Below are 22,330 nucleotides of genomic sequence, written 5' to 3'. Positions count from 1 at the left end.
CATAAGTAAATAGGTTGATATTCACAACTTAGCCAAACAAGAATATTACAAATGTGGTAGACATAATAAATCAAAATAGAAAGTAGCACAATAGCAGTAATGAAAATCAAAAGGATCATTGGTAATATAGTTTCAAGAATCACTTGCATTCCAGAGGATCTATACAGCCTCTCTTCCTCTTTTCGTCTTGGCAATTGTCACCATGACTGCAACATATATGTTGTCCATGGCATTCAACTCTTCTAGACACCGAGGGATGGGTCCCGTCAAGTAGTTGTAGCAACATCCAAAATTTGAAGATTTGAAATTTTGCATAGAGATTGAGGAATTCTTCCATGAAGTCATTTTTGTGTAACCTCAAAACCATCAAAGATGCAAGTTTTTTCTCCAACCCATTTGGGTATATTTCCAGAAACATCAAAACTTCCACCATTAGGAAGATTTGTCAAAGGTCCACTGAGTTTGTTGTGAGAAAGATCTAAGATAGGAATGACAGGCATCTTCCGCAACCATGTGGGTAAAGGTCCCGTAATTGCAACATTGGGAGCATTCTAATATGTTTTTTGTTGAGTTAATCATTTCTACATCAAAATAATTATAATTTATATGACACGCTAAGTTGTTTTAGGTGACACTGTCTCCAGATTCCAACATGCTCAAACTGCTTAAACCGGTTATAAGAAAGATCAAGCTCCAGAAGGTTAGGCATAATAGGAACCGATGAATTCAGCATGTTCCATGAAAGGTCGAAGACTCTTAGGGAACTCATGTTTGTTAAAAAAGATGGAAATATGCCTCCGATTGAATTAGAGCTAAGATCTAGGTGTTGGATGTTAGAAAGGGTACTCAAATTAAGATGAAGGGAAGATAAATGGTTTTTATGGAGGCCACACCATTACAAATGCAGCTCTGTTAAGGAAGGGAACATGTTTAGCAAGTTTGCAAAGTTCCATGTCAAACTAAGATCAAAGCCTAAAAGATCTAGGAATTCAAGGGATGTCATGTTTTGAAAAAAGTCAAGGAGTGGACCTTTGAAAGAATTGAAGCCAAGATCCAAGTGTTTGAGGTTGGGTTGTAGTCTACTTGAATTTAAGAAAAGACCAAGATCAGCATCGGAAAGACCACACGCAGACAAACTTAACATTTTTAAGGAATCATGTAAAGCACCATGTCCTCCACTAAGATTCAATGAACTCATGTCGAGATGCTCAAGTGATGAAATGCCAAAAATCCATGACATATCATATGTCATCAGCTCATTGTTTGAACCGAGATCAAGAACCTTTAAATTAAAAAGATTTCCAATGTGATGAGGAATAATACCTTGAAAACAGAGAAATTGACGTAGCTCAAATGTTTGAAGGATCCAATGAACTCAGGGATCCAGCTTCCTTGAAAATCATTCGCACTCAAATCCAAGTATTTTTAAAAAGAATGAAGTGGAAAGATGGATTCTTATGATGATCTGATGGAGTTTTTATGATGAAGAAACTAGTGCTATAAATGAAGAGCTATGGAAGACTTGGAAGTCAATGGGCAATTTGTGTCCACAAAATTATATTCCTTTGGTTGTGGGCTATCATTCGTTTATTCTTCATCAATTATAAGTGGTGTTGGCAAAGTCTACTCCACATAGCATACGTACAAGTCTTTTTTAAAACATGAATTAAAGAAAACACGGTATTTGAATTTGACAAACAAACATCCACATTTTCAAGAAATCAAAGATGGTTTATAACCTTTTGTATATGATACTTACATGTTACAACTTTAATATGATGTTTAATGATTTACAAAACTCACTACAAGAAATAAGTTTTTTCATTATTTAAATTAACAAGGTCTGTCAAATATAATAAAATATAGAGTAAATTACATTTCTAATATCTGAGTATAGCCCAAACAAGTTTTCTCTTGCAATTGCGGTCCTTATTTGAGGTTTGTAACGTTTTTTTTTTTTTTTTTTTTTTAATCATTTTTCCAAGTAAAATGTCTATTTTTGGTAATGGAGTATAACTAACTTTTTGCAATTTTGGTTCCATATATAGTCATTTTACTTGGAATAAGTACCAAAAATGTTACTAAAACCTTCGAATAAAAACCAAAATTGCAAGAGAAAACATTTTGTGACCAAATTTGAAAAAACCAGCTTACTCTGAAACCAAAAATGTAATTTACCCTAAAAGATAATTTATATATTTCTAAATTTAATATTTCCAACAGGTCTTAAAGTAAATTGTAAAACCATGGTTAAAAACGGAACGCTATGATGAATCAGAGCGTGGAAAATTGCCCAAATTGTAATCCAATGCTCACAATCTCATAAATTACTTTAGAAAATTAAATTATTATTTTATGAGTTAAGTTGTGGTAAACAAAAATTTACTTCTAAAGGGGTGTTTGAGATTATTTTTTAATGTTAAAAGTCTTTTTTGTAATAGGATCAGTGACATTTTTCAGAAGATATTTTTTAAAATGTGTTTGTATTTGTTTTGAGGGTAAAAGCCAACTTTTCAATTAAAAAGTCCCAAAAGTTACAAAAATATAAAATTTGTGACTTTTGAAAAACCAACTTTTCCTTCTACATAAAAAGTTATTTTAAAATATATTTTTCATTAGTCAAAGCCAATTTTTAACTTTTTAAAAAAATTAAAAGCTAAAAGTTATTTTAAAAAGCAATCCCAAACACGCTTTAAACACTCTATTAATCCATGTTACAGGTTAGTTTTGTCTCATACAAGTGGAGAGGATGCTATGTTCACATCTGATGCGATACACAAATATATGATGAAATGACATTGAATATCGAAGATCTTCATCCAATTCGTCTGTTGGCAATTAATAAACACGAAGAGGGCACCAACATCATAATTACTAAGCCAATTAGAACTACAAATATGGTTAAAATGATGCCACTAAGGTTTAATTGAACTCATAAGCAGTTAGATTATTAACTGCAATGTTATAAATTCAACTATAAACAAGCATAAATGAGTAGAGTATGACTTACGCTACTATCCATTTGCAGTTAGAAGAGAAAGAGCCTCCATCTGTGGCGAAGTTGGATTTTTGGCCTCGAGATGTATGATCAACTCCACTACCTCCGCCGCCCTAGTTTCACTCGTCGTACACAATTAACTGCAACTGCTTCTTCAATCTCGGTCGGCACCTTGTATGACACCGGCTCCTCCTCCGCCACAGCCACCGAAAAAACCGTCAGACTCCAGCTCTCGATTCTCTTCGGTAGCAGGACGAAAAGTGAAATTGAATTTCTGTCGGACTCCTCAGTCCTCAGGCGGAAAGTAGCTCCGATTTTGCGGACTTTTACGGGAGAGCTCATCGAACGGTTCGACAATTTCGAGAACAGAACCAACACCGAATTGGACGGAAACGGTCCTTATGGTTTGGGGTAATTTATGAGTTTGGTCCATAACTTCTTTTTTTAAACTTATTTTAACTTAGTAGGTCTCTATTGTTTGTTTCTGGTGCTCGTTTGGTCCCTGTATTATCTAAAAAGACTATTTTGCCTTTAATTTTTTAATTTATTTAAATAAACACACCTCAACCTCACCCACACCTCACCTTATATTACCTAAAAATACTACTTTAATTTATTTAATATGGGTATAATAGTCATTTTAGGTAAAACAGTGACCAAGCACGTAACAAAAACAAAGAGTAGAAACCTTCTGAGTTAAAAAAAAAGTTAGGACCAAACACAAATTATTCAAACCATAAGGACCATTCATGTAATTTACTCACAAAAAATGTAAGGTTACACACATAAGATTTTATCATTTTAATAAATTTTTTTGTTAAGGTGTGTTATGGTTTTACCTGTAAACTTTTTTTTTATTTCATACTAAAAATCATTAATATTAATTAAAAGTTACATAAAATTAAAAATTACATTTTAGAAAACCTAAAAAAAATAACATCAAATAAAAAATTACACTAAAAACCCATAAAAAACATAACATTGAAATTTCATTTGTGTTGTAGATTGTATTTTTCACGAAGCGACACTTTGACCGCCTTAGCCACTTCTTGATATTCGGGGTCGAGGTGCCTTACGTCTTGCATTAACAGTGAATATTTCATGAGTCAGATGGTTTCAATCATATGTTTCTCCAGAGTTGTATTTAATTGTGACCGTCCGGTTCCGACCGACGAATTTGAAGATGTCGTTTTTCTTTTTCCTTAAGCTTTTGCTTTGTTCCTTCATATGGGACAAGGAGGCAGTTGTCTTTCTTCAATGTCGTCGTTATCATCATTAAGATCAACACTGTTGTGACCATCTGATAACATCTGTTGTGAGCTCGAATATGAAGATTGAAAACTTCCTCATGTGTTACAAATTCCTTCCACCTAATACTTTTTTTGACAACATCCCAAACATACATGTTTAATTTAAAAGGCTTTAGCATGTCATCTTGGAATGTCGCGCACGTTTTTTTTAACAAACTCGCCTCACTTTCCCCAGTAGCCTATTGTTTTTCAAAGTTTGTGTAAATTTTGTTCCAATGTGTGACGTGTCATACCCTTACACAATTGCTCTGTAACACATATCCAAAATTAATCACATGATTGGCTCTTCCCAGTGGTGTTATCTTTGGATATGTCGACCCATGCCTTTGCTAATTCTGTCCCTTTTTTTGTATTCCATCTTCTACTTTCGGCCTTCCCTTTTCTTTTTGGTTAAACTTGTTGTTCGGGTTCGGAATCATAAGGATTTTCGGTTGAGGTGTTAAAGACAGTTGGGATTGAAATTGGAATTGGGTTTGTGTTTCGGTTGGGGGTGTTGTTCGTGGTGGCGGGATTGGAATTAGAATTATTGTGGCATTTGGAAATGTGAATAATAGCTAAGAACACCACCTACAAACATTTAGTTTTAAGAGTAAATTGATGGATCGATTTTGTAACATCTAATGCATGTACTCGATCTTCAAAATTTTAGCTAAATAAGAATGAAAAACCCGAAATTTGAAGGTCACGACATGAGAGATAGGGTATCACGATGTGACTTCAGTCTAAGACACATGGCCATTTTAAGGCTAACAACATAAGGGTTAGATTCTCACGACGTGAGTTCAGGCAAAACCCTAATCATATGTTTTGCTCCCTATTTAAGAGTAATGGGAGGCAAGAGTTTGCATACCTTCAGCCTCCATCACCTCATTCATGCCCAAAACGTTCTTAGCCTCCATTGTTTATTCTTAAGAGTTCTTTTTGTGGTTTTTGGCTATTTGAAGAAGAAGAAAACTCCTTGGGTGCATCCTTTTGGCCTTCAAGCTTCTACCTCTTCATTCTTCAGTTCTTTTGGACCTTTGTAAGTCCAAAAGTTGTTGCCTTTTATCTATTATGCATGTTAGATCTTAGATTTATGCCTTTCTTTTCATGTTTGGGTGGGATAGTATGCATAGGATCCATAAAGTTAGCAACTTTATGTATCATTAAGACATTAAGACATTTTCTCCAGAATATACTTCAGATCTAAGGTTTGGTGTGGGTTTAGACTCCAAGCATGAGTCTTGATCCTATTTTCCTCCTTAATGACCTAGCTAGTGTCCAAGTCATGCATTGGACATGCATGATTGAAAATCCATGAGTTTTATACTCTTTAGGGTTGGGGAAGACCCTCTGGAAAGTCTCAAAGAGTGGCTTAATGGATTAAGAGCTTAATCCTCGAGGTTGTCCATATCAGTTCTTACAACGTGAGCATTAGCATGTCACGTTGTGAGATTAGCTAGTCACGACTATTTTTTATTTTTCCAGTCACGACATGACCTATGGGTGGTCATGATGTAACCGTAGGCTGGAGTTGAGTAGGGTTGTCTTTTTGACCATGGTTGACTTTGATGGAAAACGTAGGTTACAAAAAATCTATGCACTAAGAGGAAAACATTCAAACAATTCAAATGATAAGGGCACATGCAACCTATTGAGGATATATGTCTTTCAAGTATAGGCAACATACTATGAACTATCATCCTATAAAAGACTTTTCTAATGAAAAACGAATTCAATAGGTTAAGAAACATACCTTGAAGATTGTTATTGCAAACAACCTTGAATCCTTCTTCAAATCTTTTGGCAGCTAGCACCACAAGTGTCGTGCCTCTGATGGTTCACATCCAAAACTAGCAACTAAGGATTATGGAGAGTGAGAAGGAGAATTTCGGACAAATCTCTCTAGAATTATCAGTGCCGAATTCGATAGCCCAAGATAAGCCCAAACCAAATATAATAATATTATCTTGAACCGGGTAATTATCCAGCTTCCTAATTATCCACAAGGATATTTCTAGAAACCCTAAGGCTCTTTAAAACACCGTACAATCCTCATGGAGGGTTCTAGAATGCCTCTTTCTCAACTATTGAACAATTGCACTTCAGTCCCTACACTTTTAATTAATTCTTTTAATCACCAAATTAATTCTAATTAATTTCTGATTAAATATTAAGTAAATATTACTATTTCTAATTAATATATTATTTCCATAATATATTAACAAAAAAATAATAAATCATCCTCTCTCTCCCCAAAATAATCATGTCCAATTGTTAGGTGTGAGGGCAATCCAAAAGGATTGTGCTACCGTCAATTCAAGTTTATACCAATTATAGTTATGGGCTTAGACACCTAATCCATCAGTCTCCCACTTGGATAAGTCTAGTAACTATAACTTCCAGTATAATCTTCCAAATTGATCAGCAAATTGTAGCTACCAAAAGCCGTTGTCGAACTCTGACCTAGTCAGTTACGTGTCCTAAGATAAGTGATCATATAAATCTCTGTTCTGCAAGATATCATTCGGACATGAGATATGGAATATAATCAATCTCATTGTCCAATACTTTGTTTCCCGATTTCTAATTTGTAATAACAGAGAACTAGTAATCGAAAACATCAATTTAGTCCTGGCCGGACCCGATACTATAAGTCAGCACCAAATCATCGAGGAGCCCAATAATATTGCTTTTCCCGTTAGGGAAAAAGGAACAGATAAACTTTGACTTATATGCTTGTACTATTTACTCACCAAATCATGCACAACAATATGTTATATAACATCAAGTTACTGATGCGTTTACATATTATCAATGCACAATTGATTTGTAAACCACAACTCATATATCTCCGTTTTAAGATTATAAGATATTATTGTCTTAGAATTACTCATGATAAATTTCATGAAGTAATTCTCTGAGCGTAGGTTGATCCAATACTTAAATTCTCCATTTCAAAGTACTCATGAATATTGCATCAATACTATTGGTATGTCTAAAACTCTTTAGAGAATCTACAATCTAATTCATGACAGTCTTAGTTCACTACTTACTTCCATAAGTACGATCAATTATGGATGTTCGAATAATCGAATTATTTAGGAAGTAAAACATGCAAAATGAAACACAAAATAAACAATAAACAGAAGGGAGTAATCCAACTCATAAATAAATCTCCATTATTTAATCACAAAAATTCAATTACATTTATTTTGTTACAAGTTTCAAAAACAACTATCTAACCACTAAAACTAATATCATATTTCTAACCAATGCTCATAGCATGATGAATGTGCATGACCTTACTCATACCCTTGGTGAAGGGATCTGCAGGATTCTCTTAGATGATACCTTCTTCACGACGAGGTGACCTTCTTCTACTCTATGTCTGATGAAATGGTATTTTATGTCGATATGCCTTGATCTGCCATGATCTCTTGGTTCCTTTGTTAAGGCAACGCCCCTTCATTATCACATAAAATCTCCATTGGCTCCTTGATGGCTGTAACAACTCCAAGGTCTCCGATGAAGTTCTTCAACCAAATTGCTTCCTTCAATGCTTCAGTCGTTGCTATGTACTCTGATTCACAGGTAGAATCAGCTACCGTCTCTTGCTTGGAACTTTTCCAAGTAACTACTCCTCCATTCAGGGTAAACACCCAACCAGATTGATACTCTCAACGTATCACTGCCACCAACCACCAGGACCCAGTCCTTAGTTCTTGGCAGATACTTGAGAATATTCTTAACTACTATCCAATGAGTTCTACTTGGATTTCCCTCATAACGACTAACCATGCTCAAAGAAAAAGCCACATTAGGGCAAGTACATGTCATAGCATACATGATAGATACAACTGTAGAAGCATATGGAACTCTACTCATTTCTACTATCTCAGCATCGTTACTCAGACTTTGAGTCTTACCCAGTTTGGTATTATTTTGTATAGGCAGTTCTCGTTTCTTGGAATTCTCCATACTAAAACGTTTCAGCACCTTTTCCAAGTAAGTACTTTGACTAAGTCCAATTAGCCTTTTACTCCTGTCTCTCAGAATCCTTATTCCCAAAATATAGGCAGCCTCTCCCAAATCCTTCATAGCGAAACAATTTCTAAGCCAAGACTTAACCTCTTGCGAAGTTGGAATGTCTTTTCCTATAAGAAGTATGTCATCAACATACAATGCCAGGAAGGTGACTATACTCCTATAGCTTTGACATATACACAAGATTCATCTTTACTTCTAGAGAAACCAAACTCCTTGAATTTCTCGTCAAAGAAAAGATTCCATCTGCGAGAAGCTTGTTTCAATCCATAGATTGATTTCTCAAGCTTACAAACTCTATTCGGATACTTTACAACTACAAAACCCTCTGGCTAACTCATGTAAACATCTTCAGCCAACTTCCCATTAAGGAAAGCGGTTTTAACATCCATATGCCAAATTTCATAATCATGAAACGTAGCTATGGCTAGCATTACCCTTATAGATTCAATCTTAGCTACTGGTGAGAACGTCTCATCATATTCAACCCCTGGGGTTTGAGTAAAGCCCTTCGTAACTAGTCGAGCATTGAAAGTGTGTACCTGTCCATCAATGTCGGTATTCTTCTTGAAGATCCATTTGCACCCAATCGTCTTACGACATGGTACATTGCCAACCAAGTTCCAAACTTGATTGTCATACATGGACTTGATCTCACTATCCATTGCCTCTTTCCATTTGGCAGCCTGAGGGCCTACCATTGCTTCCTTGTAGTTAGAAAATTCATCCAAATTTACCAGTATACTATCACTGATAAACTTATCACCATCTATAGTAATATGGAAGCCATAGAACTCAGGTGGCATTCTAACTCTACTGGAACGCCTAAGAGGTAATGATTCACCAATCGGTTCAACTGGAATCTCTTCCTCTGGTTGAACCCTAGCATCTTCATAGGTTCCTTCATCGTTTGACTCTTGAATTTCTTCAAGATTAATGGTACTCCCACTTTCCTCTTTGAATATGAGCTCTCTCTCATGAAAGACTCCCATTCATGCTACAAAGACCACGTTCTCACTAGGTCTATAGAACTAATATCCAAAGGAATTATATGGATACCCGATGATAATACATCTCTCACTTTGAGGTTTAAGATTGTCATGAGTCTCTCGTCTAACGAAATCTTCACAACCCCAAACCATTATATGTGCCAACGAGGGAACCTTCCATGTCCACATTTTGTGAGGTGTTTCGACAACCTTCTTAGTTGGGACAAGATTAAGAATGTGGGCAGCAGTCTCTAAGGCATACCCCCATAATGATATTGGAAGAGAAGCTTGACTCATCATGGAACGAACCATGTCCAACAAGGTTCGATTACGCCTCTCAGCTACACCATTTAGTTGCGGTGTGCTAGGAGGTGTCAATTGTGAAACCATTCCACATTCCTTGAGGTAGTCGTGGAACTCGATACTAAGATACTCACCATCTCTATCAGATCTAAGCATCTTTATATTCCTGCCTAATTGATTCTCAACATCATATTTAAACTCTTTGAACTTTTCAAAGGTTTCTAACTTATGCTTGATTAAGTAGATATAGCCATATCTTCTATAATCATTGGTAAAAGTCACATAAAATCAACTTGCATCCCTTGTGGTGGATCTAAAGAGCCCATACACATCTGTGTGTATGAGGTCCAACAAACCTTCAGCTCTTTCACAAGAACCAGTGAAAGGTGATTTTGTCATCTTACCCAATAGACAAGACTCGCATGTATCATCTGACCTTAAGTCAAATGATTCCAACACTCCATCCTTTTGGATTTGGGCAATGAATTTCTTGTTTATGTGTCCAAGATGAAAATGCCACAAACACGCTTTGTCTAAACCATTAGATGAATCAATTTGAAAAACACTATTACCTAAATTGTCTACAATCATTACAGTTTCATACACACTATCACAAGGTAAAGCTTCAAAATAAAAAACACCATTTTTATAAGCAGAAATAGAGCCATTCTCATCATTAAAAGAATATCTAAACCTTGTTTAAACAATGCATGAAAAGAAATAATGTTTCGTGTCAGTTCTGATGAGTAACAACAATTTATTAAATCTAAACCTAACCCACTACTAAGCACTAAGCCATAAACTCCAATCTTGGTGATAGGTGAAGATCACATCCCCATGATCAAGTTCATCCTTCCATGCTCCACATCCTCACTTCTTTTTAGCCCATGCTAATCAGAACAAATATGAAATCCACATCATTTATCAAGGACCCAAGAACGAGAATATGATGACTTATTAGATAAGATAGTGTAAATACCTGTCGAGGTTGGCTTCACCTTCCCATCCTTGATGTCTTGCAAGTACTTTGGGCAACTTCGTTTCCAATGCCCTTTCCCATTGCAGTATAAGAAAGTGGCCTCCATTGGGTAAGAAACAGTGGGAGCATCAGAACTGGATTTTCCTTTGGGTCCACTACTAGACGAACTAGCTTGGGACTTTCCCTTCCAGTTTTGCTTAGGAGGACTTTTCCTCTTTTTCCTTTTTCCTTGACCTATGGCCAGAACTGGATGTTAGGACATGATTTATGGTTTATACTTTTCTTTTGATGACTTTTAGAGTTCTCGTTCTAGGAACGAAAACACCATGTTTTCGGTGGTGTTTGGACCGAAATCACCATGTGATTTCGGTGGGCTTCATGAGGGTTTCGATTGGGTTTTGGGCTGGGACTTTGTAATTAGTTCTTAGTATAACTAGTAAGAAATAATGTTTCGTGTTAGTTCTGATGAGTAACAACAATTTATTAAATCTAAACCTAACCCACTACTAAGCACTAAGCCATAAACTCCAATCTTGGTGACAGGTGAAGATCACATCCCCATGATCAAGTTCATCCTTCCATGCTCCACATCCTCACTTCTTTTTAGCCCATGCTAATCAGAACAAATATGAAATCCACATCATTTATCAAGGACCCAAGAACGAGAATATGATGACTTATTAAATAAGATAGTGTAAATACCTGTCGAGGTTGGCTTCACCTTCCCATCCTTGATGTCTTGCAAGTACTTTGGGCAGCTTCGTTTCCAATGCCCTTTCCCATTGCAGTATAAGAAAGTGGCCTCCATTGGGTAAGAAACAGGGGGAGCATCAGAACTGGATTTTCCTTTGGGTCCACTACTAGACGAACTAGCTTGGGACTTTCCCTTCCAGTTTTGCTTAGGAGGACTTTTCCTCTTTTTCCTTTTTCCTTGACCTATGGCCAGAACTGGATGTTAGGACATGATTTATGGTTTATACTTTTCTTTTGATGAATTTTAGAGTTCTCGTTCTAGGAACGAAAACACCATGTTTTCGGTGGTGTTTGGACCGAAATCACCATGTGATTTCGGTGGGCTTCATGAGGGTTTCGATTGGATTTTGGGCTGGGCCTTTGTAATTAGTTCTTAGTATAACTAGTATTGTTTTAGCCGTGAAAAGGGTTGGTCATTCTAAGGAGCTGAGATTGTGTTTTAGAGAAAAAGAGAGAACCGAGAGCTATTTATAATCTTATGTACTAGACTATTCTTGAATATAGTGTGCATTGAAGATCCGATAACTGTGTTCTTAATTCATAATAATTGTTTTGAATTAATCACTTGATTGGGATTCCGCACTAATTATTGTGATTTCGATTGATACTCATGAACGGATTTTACAATTGATGTCAGAGCAAGGTTTGGTATCAATCGATTTGGCCTTAAAGATTAAACGCTTCTTGGACTTGTCTTGGTATTTTTGGTGTTTTTAAGTCCTTTTGACGAAAAAATAAAATAAAATAAAATGTTGCTTATGTTCTTCGTTTTCTTCATTTTATTAGAGACTTTGATCGAAATTGGTTTTGTTAAGTTACCAATTTCGTGTTTCTGGTATTTTTGGAAGTTTTTCAAACAGATTTGGACGTTTTCAGCGGCAAGTTTAAGTTCTCGGCTAGGTTTCAGGAGATTTCGGCGGCTACTGGAGTTCTCGGTCAGCAACTAGGTCAAACTTTTAGTTTTCGGTCTAACTTTGTGTTTGGTCAACGATCTCAGTCAAAACAGGGTATTCGGTCAACGTTCTCGTTCAACATTTTCGGTTAAAGAGTCTTCGGCCAACAATCTTAACTTTTTGACTTTTCGGTAAAACCTAGTAGTTTTCGGTTAATCATATACTTTTCGGTTTACCATGGACTCATACAACACTTATCTTTCTACAATGCAATGTGATCTTGATTCAGTTATGGGGACAACAACTCGAATTCCCCGGTTGCTGACTGCTGATGGATATCCTGAATGGAAATTCAGATTTGAGAAATATGTCAAAATGAAGGATAGCAAAGTGTGGAGAAGCTTCCTGAGAGATCCAATCAAGATCAAACTACCTTGTGTCATGAAGCTGATGAGGACTTCGACAAGATTGAAGATGATGAGAAAGCACTGGCCATTCTTACCATGGCTATCTTCTGATATTGCTCAAGGTTTCAGGGAGTATAAATCTTCTAAGGCTTTGTGGGAAGCCTTAATTGAAGTGTATGAAGGGAATGAGGATATGAAGCAAAACAGACAAGATCTGCTTAGTCAAAGATTCAACATGTTCAATCATGTTCTTGGGGAGACTCTGGAAGCTCAGCTGCAACGTTTTATTACTCTCAACACAAAAATAAGCATTGTTGGAATTGTGTTGTCTCGCTCTGAGATAAATAAGAAGTTTCTTAATTCACTTCCCAGGAATTGGGATATGAATGTATCTGTAATTAAGAAGACAAAGGATTTGAGCAAACTCTCTCTTGCCGAAGTGATGGCTATTATCAAGGCATGTGAAATGGATGACAAGCAGAGAGAAATTAATCATGGCAATTCCTACTCAACTGCAAGCTTAGGAGCATCCACTAACAATGCATTTTCAGCTGTTTCTTCGCATTATGCTCATCCATCCTTTGGTCTACCAATGGTATCTCCCAACTCCTCTGCGTCTAGTTCCACCACCAAATCCACCTTGCAGTCTCCAGCTGCTGCCAAAGGAGCTGAAGAAAACATGGCTTTGATGGCCGGATTCATGAATTACTACAATTCCTTTGTTGATGGTGAATTAGTTCCTCCAGTTTGATTGGAGAACTCGATCAAATTCACCCTGAGGATGTTGAAGAGATGGACATATCATGGAAAATTGCTATGGCGGTGTTCAGGGCGAAAAAGTTCACTCAGCGAACAGGAAAGAATAACTGGGGAGTGAATGTGGATAAGAAAGTGGGCTTCAACAAGAAAAGTTACAGTGTTACAACTGTCACGAGGCAGGTCATTTTACACGTGAGTGCAACAAGCCAAGAGTGGAGAATAATGCTGAGAGGGTTTTGGTTCCAGCTGGAAACAACAGAGATGTGCCTTAGAATAATGAGAAAGCTACGGTGGCACAACAATTCTTGTGGGAAGATCAGATGCAGGCTCTAAATATTATTGAAGATGGAAGAGCTAATCTTGCCCAAATTGAAGATGGTGAGGATGATGATCTGGATGAGGAGAAGATGATGGAGTTGCAGTTTGATTTCATGGTCTCCAACACTCCTACCATCAAAGAGGTTAGTGAAGTTTCATGCTCTAAATCTTGCATTGATAAGGTTAATAAATATCGTGAGCATAATGATTTATTAGCTAGAGAAGTTTTCGATCTTAAAAATGAAATCTATGAAATTAAGAAAGTAAACAAGCCTATTAAACAAAAACTAGATGCTCAAAGTAAAGATTTAATTAGGATTAGGGAGGAATATAGCACCAAATGTGTTCATCATCGTTATGCTAAAGAAGAAATTGCCAAATTAACTGCCGAACTTGATGCGTTAAAAGCTAAATTTCAAGATGCTGAATTTAATTTTAAAAAATTTGATGTGTCAAGTGAGATAGTTGAATCTATGATAGAGAAACAATTGAAATGGAAAGATAACCAGAAAAATGACTTTGGGTATCATAGTGTTCCACCTCCTTTTAATGATAATTATGTTTCTACCTCTGAGACCATAGAAATAGAAAGTCTTGCTCAATATGGCCAGCCCCCTGTATCAAATTCAGTTAAGACTGAACAACCTGGCTCCACTAAAAGTGTTGAGGTGAACGATACTGACGTTTCTACCTCATGTGCAGATCAAGTATTAGTGGAAGATGAGGACGAGGAGGACTTTAATAATGCTAGCTCTGTTGAAAACATTTTAAAGAATAACGTTTCTTTTTCTTCGGTTTCAAATAATTGTGTGAACAATGGTATTAAAACTACTGTTTTGGATTCTTTTGAAAATTATGGTGATGTTGCTTTTAATTCAAATTGAAAAAGTCCTGTTTTTGAAAAATTTAAGCCACATAAAGTTGTGAAAGAGTCTGATAAATGTAAATGTGCATGTGGAAATTCTTTGGAACAAGACTCTTTTGGACCAGGACCAAGCTCAAATAACACTTTCTTGAAAAGAAAGACTTGTTTTAATTGTGGGACTCCAGGTCACATTGCTAGAAACTGTCCACATCCTTCATATGGTCCCTTCTCTTTTAATTTGGATGGACGAACGTGTTGGATATAGTGTCTAAGTCCATAACTATATTTGGTATGTACTTGACCCGACCCGGCATGGTCCATTTGGGTTGCACTTCACCCGAACAATTTACGGATAATCTTTTGAGAATAGTATAAGTTATGATTTATTAATATATTATAAGTTCTAATATATTAATATAAAATCATATTATTTAATTAGTGTTGATCTATAATTAATTTAGAATTAATTTAGAGATCAAAAGTATGACTAATTAAATATGGGCTCTTGTATTTATATAGTGTGGGCTAATGCTTATTTGGAATGGGCTAGGCTTGCATGGAAAGTCCATGGATACTCCATGGAGCTTTAACCCATGGATCTCATGGAAATGAAAAGACATGGGTATTAGGGTTTACATGGATGTAACCCTAATCCACCACACTATATAAAGGAGGCCTTGGTTCTTGAAATTGCACTAGTTGATGTGTGTAAACTAAGAGGGCCGATTTCAAGAAGTTTGTGACTATTCTCTCAAGTTTCCAAGTTTGTGGTGATTTGTGACTTCCATTTGAGGCATCCATATTATTGGTGCTAGGCTCTCAAACTCCAAGCAATCAACTACTACTACAAGGCAAGTAATTCTACTAGTTTTATTTGATTCAAGTACCCCATGCCATGCTAGTTAGGATAAGAACCTTGGAAAAATAATTATTTGCATGTATCTTAGTAAAACATAGATCCAAGGTTTCTAGGGTTGCATGTACACCGTAGGAGTGTTAGAATGCTGAAAACCCATCAGTGGTATCAGAGCCAGGTTTGTTTATTTGATACTTGATGCAAAAAAAAAAAAAAAAAAACTTGAAAATCGAAGTTTTGTTCAAAAGCTCGTATCAAAATTTCAAGTTTTGTATATGTACTTACGATTCTTGAAATTTTTGATATGAACATTCATAAACATATGAGTTTAGAAGATCATAGAAATTATGTGCTAATAATTGATTAGATTAATTCTTGATCTTTATGTGTTTTAATGGAGTCCATAACTAGTTCTTAAGTTATGGATAACCAAAAGTCACATTTATAAATAACCATTAAAAGAACACATATGTTACAAAAAATGAAGAGTCTTCATTTTTAATAACCATTAACTCATAAGTTATGAGAAATGAAAAGTTTTGAAAGTTTACAAAACTTGCCCTCAAGTTTTGGAACATGTAAAGTCATATTAAAAACTTTAGTTCCAACCCCTAGAATTTTAAAAGTTAAAATTCAACCCTTATACTTTATAATATTATAAGTTTAATAATATTTATATATGTATAAGATCAAGTCGTCTTACCGCTAGTACGCCTCATTCACGAAGCCGGTCTATAAGGGGGGTATATGGTTGTTGCCTATAAAATGGCAACTTAATGGGTGTCCACTCTCACCCACCGCTTCCTTGATCGGTGGAGGGTCGTTAGCCGAACGGGTAGGACAAGGACTTATAAATTCTCATTAAAAGTATAATGATAATACTAAAGTAACTAAACTTTATTGAATTCCCAATCTTAGTTATTTTAGGAAAATGTGAATAAGGTGCTAATCCATGAAATTACACTTTACACTTTGTTTAAGTCGTTAGTGAAGCGTGTGTGGTTAACCGGCACACTAACTTGAACTTAACAAGGTAGGTAAAGGGTGACTTAATGTTTATCATAGTATCGATGGATCGTGTGTGGTTAACCGGCACATCGATTGAGGGGTAATACATTAAGGGTACCAAGTAATTTGCATGGTTACTTCACACCTTGTTTTGTGATCCTCGGCATCCCAGTCACAAAACTTGAAGGGCACACTCGAGATTGAAACATGCCATTGAAGAAAGTTCAATGAATCTCAAAGAATCTAGGAGTTTCTAAACCAATTAAAACCTAATTAAATATTTCGTTTTTCATGGTGGAAATTGGTGAATCGTCATTCACCTACCTTCAAATATCTTATAGCTTAGATTACGGCATCCCTCTTCTAAGTTATAAAATATTGTGTTGGGTCCTAGCCTTAATATTACATTTGGGTGTTTTGTTAAGGACTATCTCTATATCTAACCTAATCTATTCCCTCTTCTTTTCAGATGTCTTCCAATAACAATGCTTCTGGCTCAAACCCTACTAGCTCCTTCTCTCTCATGAATCTTTGTGGGAGAGTCATCTTTGATGGGTCCAACTTTACAGATTGGATCAGAAACATCAGGATGGTCACTCGGTATGAGAACAAAGAATATGTTCTCGACAAGGAGCTGAAGGTACCCGAGCCAACTGCTACTCCTGAAGAGCTTGCTGAATATGAGGTACATGAAAGAGATGCTACAAAAGTGGCATGCATCATGATGGCCACCATGACAGCCGAGCTCCAAAAGTCCTATGAGGACTATTATCCTTTTGAGATGCACCAGGACTTGATGGACCGCTACCATCAAAGTGCTCGTCAAGAGCGATATGAAATAATCTCCTCCATGATAACAACCCGAATGAAGGATGGTGAACCCATCACGGGCCACATGCAGAAAATGCAAAGGTATGTGGACCGTTTACTGAAGCTGAATGTGAACTTCCCTGAGGAGTCAGCAATAGACATCATTTTGCACTCCTTGCCATCGTGTTATGATTAATTCCGCATGACATATCACATGAACAAGGAAGAAGTCACCCTCAGCAAACTTCAAGGACTCTTGAAGACCGCCGAAAGTGGTCTAAAGGGTAAGTCGGTTGTTACTACTCCTACTCCTACTCCAACTGCGGCCAATGTCTTGGCAATCGGGCATGGCAAAGGGAAGAAGAGAAAGAACCCTTCTAAGGGTACCAAGGGTAAGACCCTTGAAGGCTCCTCTTCAAGCAAAACCAAGAAAGGTTTTGTCACTCCTTTTGCTAACCCTAATGAGGCTGAATGCTTCTATTGCCATGAAAAGTCGCACTGGAAGCGAAACTGCCCAAAGTACCAGCAAGATTTAAAGGATGGGAAAGTAAAACCCAACCATGCAGGTATATACACTATATTGTCTAATAACTCACCTCATTCTAAGTCTTGGGTCCTTGATACAGGTTGTGGTATTCACATATGTTGTGATTTGCAGGGACTAAAAAGAAGTGAGAATGTGGAGCAGGGAAAGATAAACTTGATCATGGGAAACATGAAAGCTTCATCTGTCACCAAGATAGGAGTTTATTCCTTAGTGCTAAATAGTGGGTTTACATTAGATTTGAATAAATGTTATTATTCGCCAGAAATGGCAAGAAATGTTATTTCCTTTCATGCATTGTATAAACAAGGTTTTACCTTTTATTTTGATAATAATAATGGTAGTATTGATGCTTTCTTTAATAATGTTCTTTATTTTAAAGCATTACCTTGTGATGGCGTGTATGAAACTGTATCTGTTGTAGATAATCTAGGAAATAATGTATTGTGTATTAACTCTTCCACTAGCTTAGATAAAGCATCCTTATGGAATTGTCGTCTTGGACATGTAAGCAAGAAACGCATAGGCCAACTCCAAAAGGATGGAGTCTTGGAGTCATTTGACCTAAAGTCAGATGATAGTTGTGAATCTCGTTTGCTTGGTAAAATGACAAAGTCACCTTTTACTGGCACTTGTGCTAGGGGTGAAGGTTTGTTGGACCTCATACACACGGATGTGTGTGGACCCTTCAGAACCGCCACAAGAGATGCTAATCGGTTCTATGTGAGTTTTACTGATGATTTTAGTAGATATGGATATGTCTACCTAATCAAGCATAAGTCAGAAACCTTTGAGAAATTCAAAGAGTTTAAGCAAGAAGTGGAGAATCAGTTGGGCAGGAACATTAAGATGCTTCGATCCGATCGTGGTGGTGAGTATCTTAGTACTGAGTTCCTTGACTATCTTAAGGAATGTGGGATTGTCTCACAATTGACACCTCCTAGGACACCACAGTTGAATGGTGTAGCTGAGAGGCGTAATCGGACCTTGTTGGACATGGTTCGTTCCATGATGAGTCGAGCTTCTCTACCAATCTCATTTTGGGGTATGCCTTAGATACTGCCACCCATATCCTTAATCTAGTCCGTACAAAGAAGGTTGCCAAAACACCTCACGAGGTGTGGACTGGAAAAGTTCCCAATCTAGACCACATCAAGATTTGGGGTTGCGAGGCTTTCGTGAGACGCGAGACTCACGATAAGCTCGAACCTCGAAGCGAAAGGTGTATTTTCATCGGCTACCCACATAAATCATTTGGTTACATCTTCTACAGACCTAGTGATAATGTGGTCTTTGTAGCAAGAAGAGGATTCTTTCGAGAGAGAGAATTCATGAGCCAATGAGACAGTGGGAGGCAAATTGACCTTGAGGAAATTCAAGAGTCAAGTGGTGAAGGAGCCTCAAACCCTAGCCCTCAACCTGAGGAGGAAACTCCTGTTGAGCCGACTGAAGAATCTATACCTCTGAGGCGTTCCACCAGAGTTAGGAATGCACCTGAGCATTATTATGGTTTTCATATTACTGCAGAAGGTGAGACACTTATCAGTGATAACATACTGGTAAATCTGGATGAGCCTAACTGCTACACGGAAGCCATGGCAGGCCCTGAGGCTGCTAAATGGAAAGAAGCTATGGATAGTGAGATACAGTCCATGTATGACAATCAAGTTTGGAACTTGGTTGACAATGTACCTGATCGTAAGATAGTTGGGTGCAAATGGATCTTCAAGAAGAAGACCGACATGGATGGTAATGTACACGCTTATAAGGCACGACTGGTTGCAAAGGGTTATTCTCAAACTCCGGGAGTTGATTATGATGAGACCTTTTCACCAGTGGCCAAGATTAAGTCTATTAGGGTTCTGTTAGCCATTGCTGCATTTCATGATTATGAAATATGGCAAATGGATGTCAAAACCGCTTTCCTTAATGGAAAGTTGGCTGAAGATGTTTACATGGTTCAGCCAGAGGGTTTTGTGAGTACAGAGTACCCCAGTAGAGTGTGTAAGCTCTAGAAATCCATTTATGGATTAAAACAGGCACCTCATAGATGGAATCTTTGCTTTGATGAGAAAGTAAAAGAATTTGGCTTTTCAAGGAGTGAAGATGAATCTTGTGTCTATATCAAGGCTAGTGGGAGTATAGTCAGCTTTTTGGTACTGTATGTGGATGACATACTACTCATAGGAAATGACATCCCAAACCTGCAGGAAGTAAAGTCTTGGCTTGGGAAGTGTTTCGTTATGAAGGACCTTGGAGAAGCTGCCTATATCCTAGGGATAAGGATTTTGAGAAACATGAGTAAAAGACTAATTGTACTTAGTCAAAGCACCTATGTGGACAAAGTGTTGAAAAGGTTCAACATGCATAACTCCAAGAAAGGAGAGTTACCCATCCAGAGTAACGCCAGATTGAGTAAGACACAAAGCCCTAGTATTGAGGCTGAGATAGCAGAAATGAGTCGAATACCTTATGCTTTAGCTGTAGGATCGATCATGTATGCTATGACGTGTACTCGACCTGATGTAGCCTTTGCTTTGAGCATGGTTAGCAGGTATCAGGGGAACCCTGGCAAGGCACACTGGACTGCGGTAAAGAATATCCTCAAGTACCTACGGAGGACTAAGGACTAGGTCCTTACCCTCGGTGGCAGTGAGGACTTGAGAGTTGTAGGGTACAGTGATGCTAGCTTTCAGACAGACAGGGATAATTTCCGCTCTCAGTCGGGCTGGGTCTTTACTCTAAACGGAGGGGCAATTACTTGGAAAGTTCCAAGCAGGAGACTATGGCTGATTCCGCTTGTGAATCAGAGTATATAGCAGCAAGCGAGGCAGCAAAGGAGGCTATATGGCTAAAGAACTTCATCGGAGACCTTGGAGTTGTACCAGCTATAAAGGAGCCAATGGAGATTTTCTGTGACAGCAATAGTGCGGTTGCCTTAGCCAAGGAACCAAGAGATCATGGGAGATCCAGACACATTGACAGAAAATATCACTTCATCAGACATCGAATAGAAGAAGGAATCCTCGTGGCAAAGAGGGTATCATCGGATGAGAACCCAGAAGATCCCCTCACGAAGGGACTGACTCGGGCTAAGCATCTCCAGCATGCTCGGAGCATAGGGCTGAAGGATGATATTAGTTTTAGTAGTTAGATAATCTTGAAATTTGTAAAATGTAATTGACATTTGATGATAAATAAAAGCTGTTATTTATGAGTAAAGTGTTGCTATCTCTTGTCAATCGTTTACTATTATTTCTTTTTGCATGTTTTGACTTCCAGAATAATTATGTTATGGTTTATATCATATTATTCAAACTCTCCACAGTCGGTCATATGTTGGAAGTAGATATGAATCAAGACTGTCATGGGTTGGCTTGTAGAGGTCTAAGACGTTAGACAAAGCGGGGCTACAACACTCATTAGTGCTCATAAGTTCTGAGTATTGGATTCAACCCGCACTCACTTATATCACTTCATGGAATTTATCTCGAGTGATCGTGAGACGGTAATATCATATAAGTCTTCAAACCTAGAGATATGATTTGTTGCCTATGAGTTGGTTATGCATTGATTGCACGAAAACGCATTGGTAACTCGATGTTATAAACCGTGCTTTTGTGTGTAATTCAACAAGTAGTAGAGAAAACATATGAGTCGAAGTTTATCTGTTCCTTCTAGGATTAGAAGCGATATCTGGGACCCTCGATGATTTTGTTGTGACCTATGTACCGGGCCCGGTCAGAACTAAATTGATGTGTTCACTTAAGTTCTATGTCAAACAAATCGGAAATCGGGAAACAAATGCTGGACAATAAGCAAGACCATGTTCCATGTATTTGTCCGGCTGATATCTAGAACAGATGATTATATGATCACTTATCTAAAATGGCGCTTCATAGTTCAACAGAGTTTAAAGAGCTACGATTGCTGATCGGTTCCTGAAGTCATACTTGCAACTATAGTTATTAGACTTATCCAAGTGGGAGACTGTTGGATATAGTGTCTAAGTCCATAACTATATTTAGTATGTACTTGACCCGACCCGGCATGGTCCATTTGGGTTGCACTTCACCCGAACAATTTACATATAATATTTTGAGAATAGTATAAGTTATGATTTATTAATATATTATAAGTTCTAATATATTAATATAAAATCATATTATTTAATTAGTGTTGATCTATAATTAATTTAGAATTAATTTAGAGATCAAAAGTATGACTAATTAAATATAGGCTCTTGTATTTATATAGTGTGGGCTAATGCTTATTTGGAATGAGCTAGGCTTGCATGGAAAGTCCATGGATACTCCATGGAGCTTTAACCCATGGATCTCATGGAAATGAAAAGACATGGGTATTAGGGTTTACATGGATGTAACCCTAATCCACCACACTATATAAAGGAGGCCTTGGTTCTTGAAATTGCACTAGTTGATGTGTGTAAACTAAGAGGGCCGATTTCAAGAAGTTTGTGACTATTCTCTCAAGTTTCCAAGCTTGTGGTGA

This window comes from Lactuca virosa, chromosome 8, assembly GCF_052849685.1.
Source record: "Lactuca virosa cultivar CGN04683 chromosome 8, Lactuca_virosa_CGN04683_v6, whole genome shotgun sequence".
NCBI lineage: Eukaryota > Viridiplantae > Streptophyta > Magnoliopsida > Asterales > Asteraceae > Lactuca > Lactuca virosa.
This window is presented reverse-complemented; position numbering follows the sequence as displayed.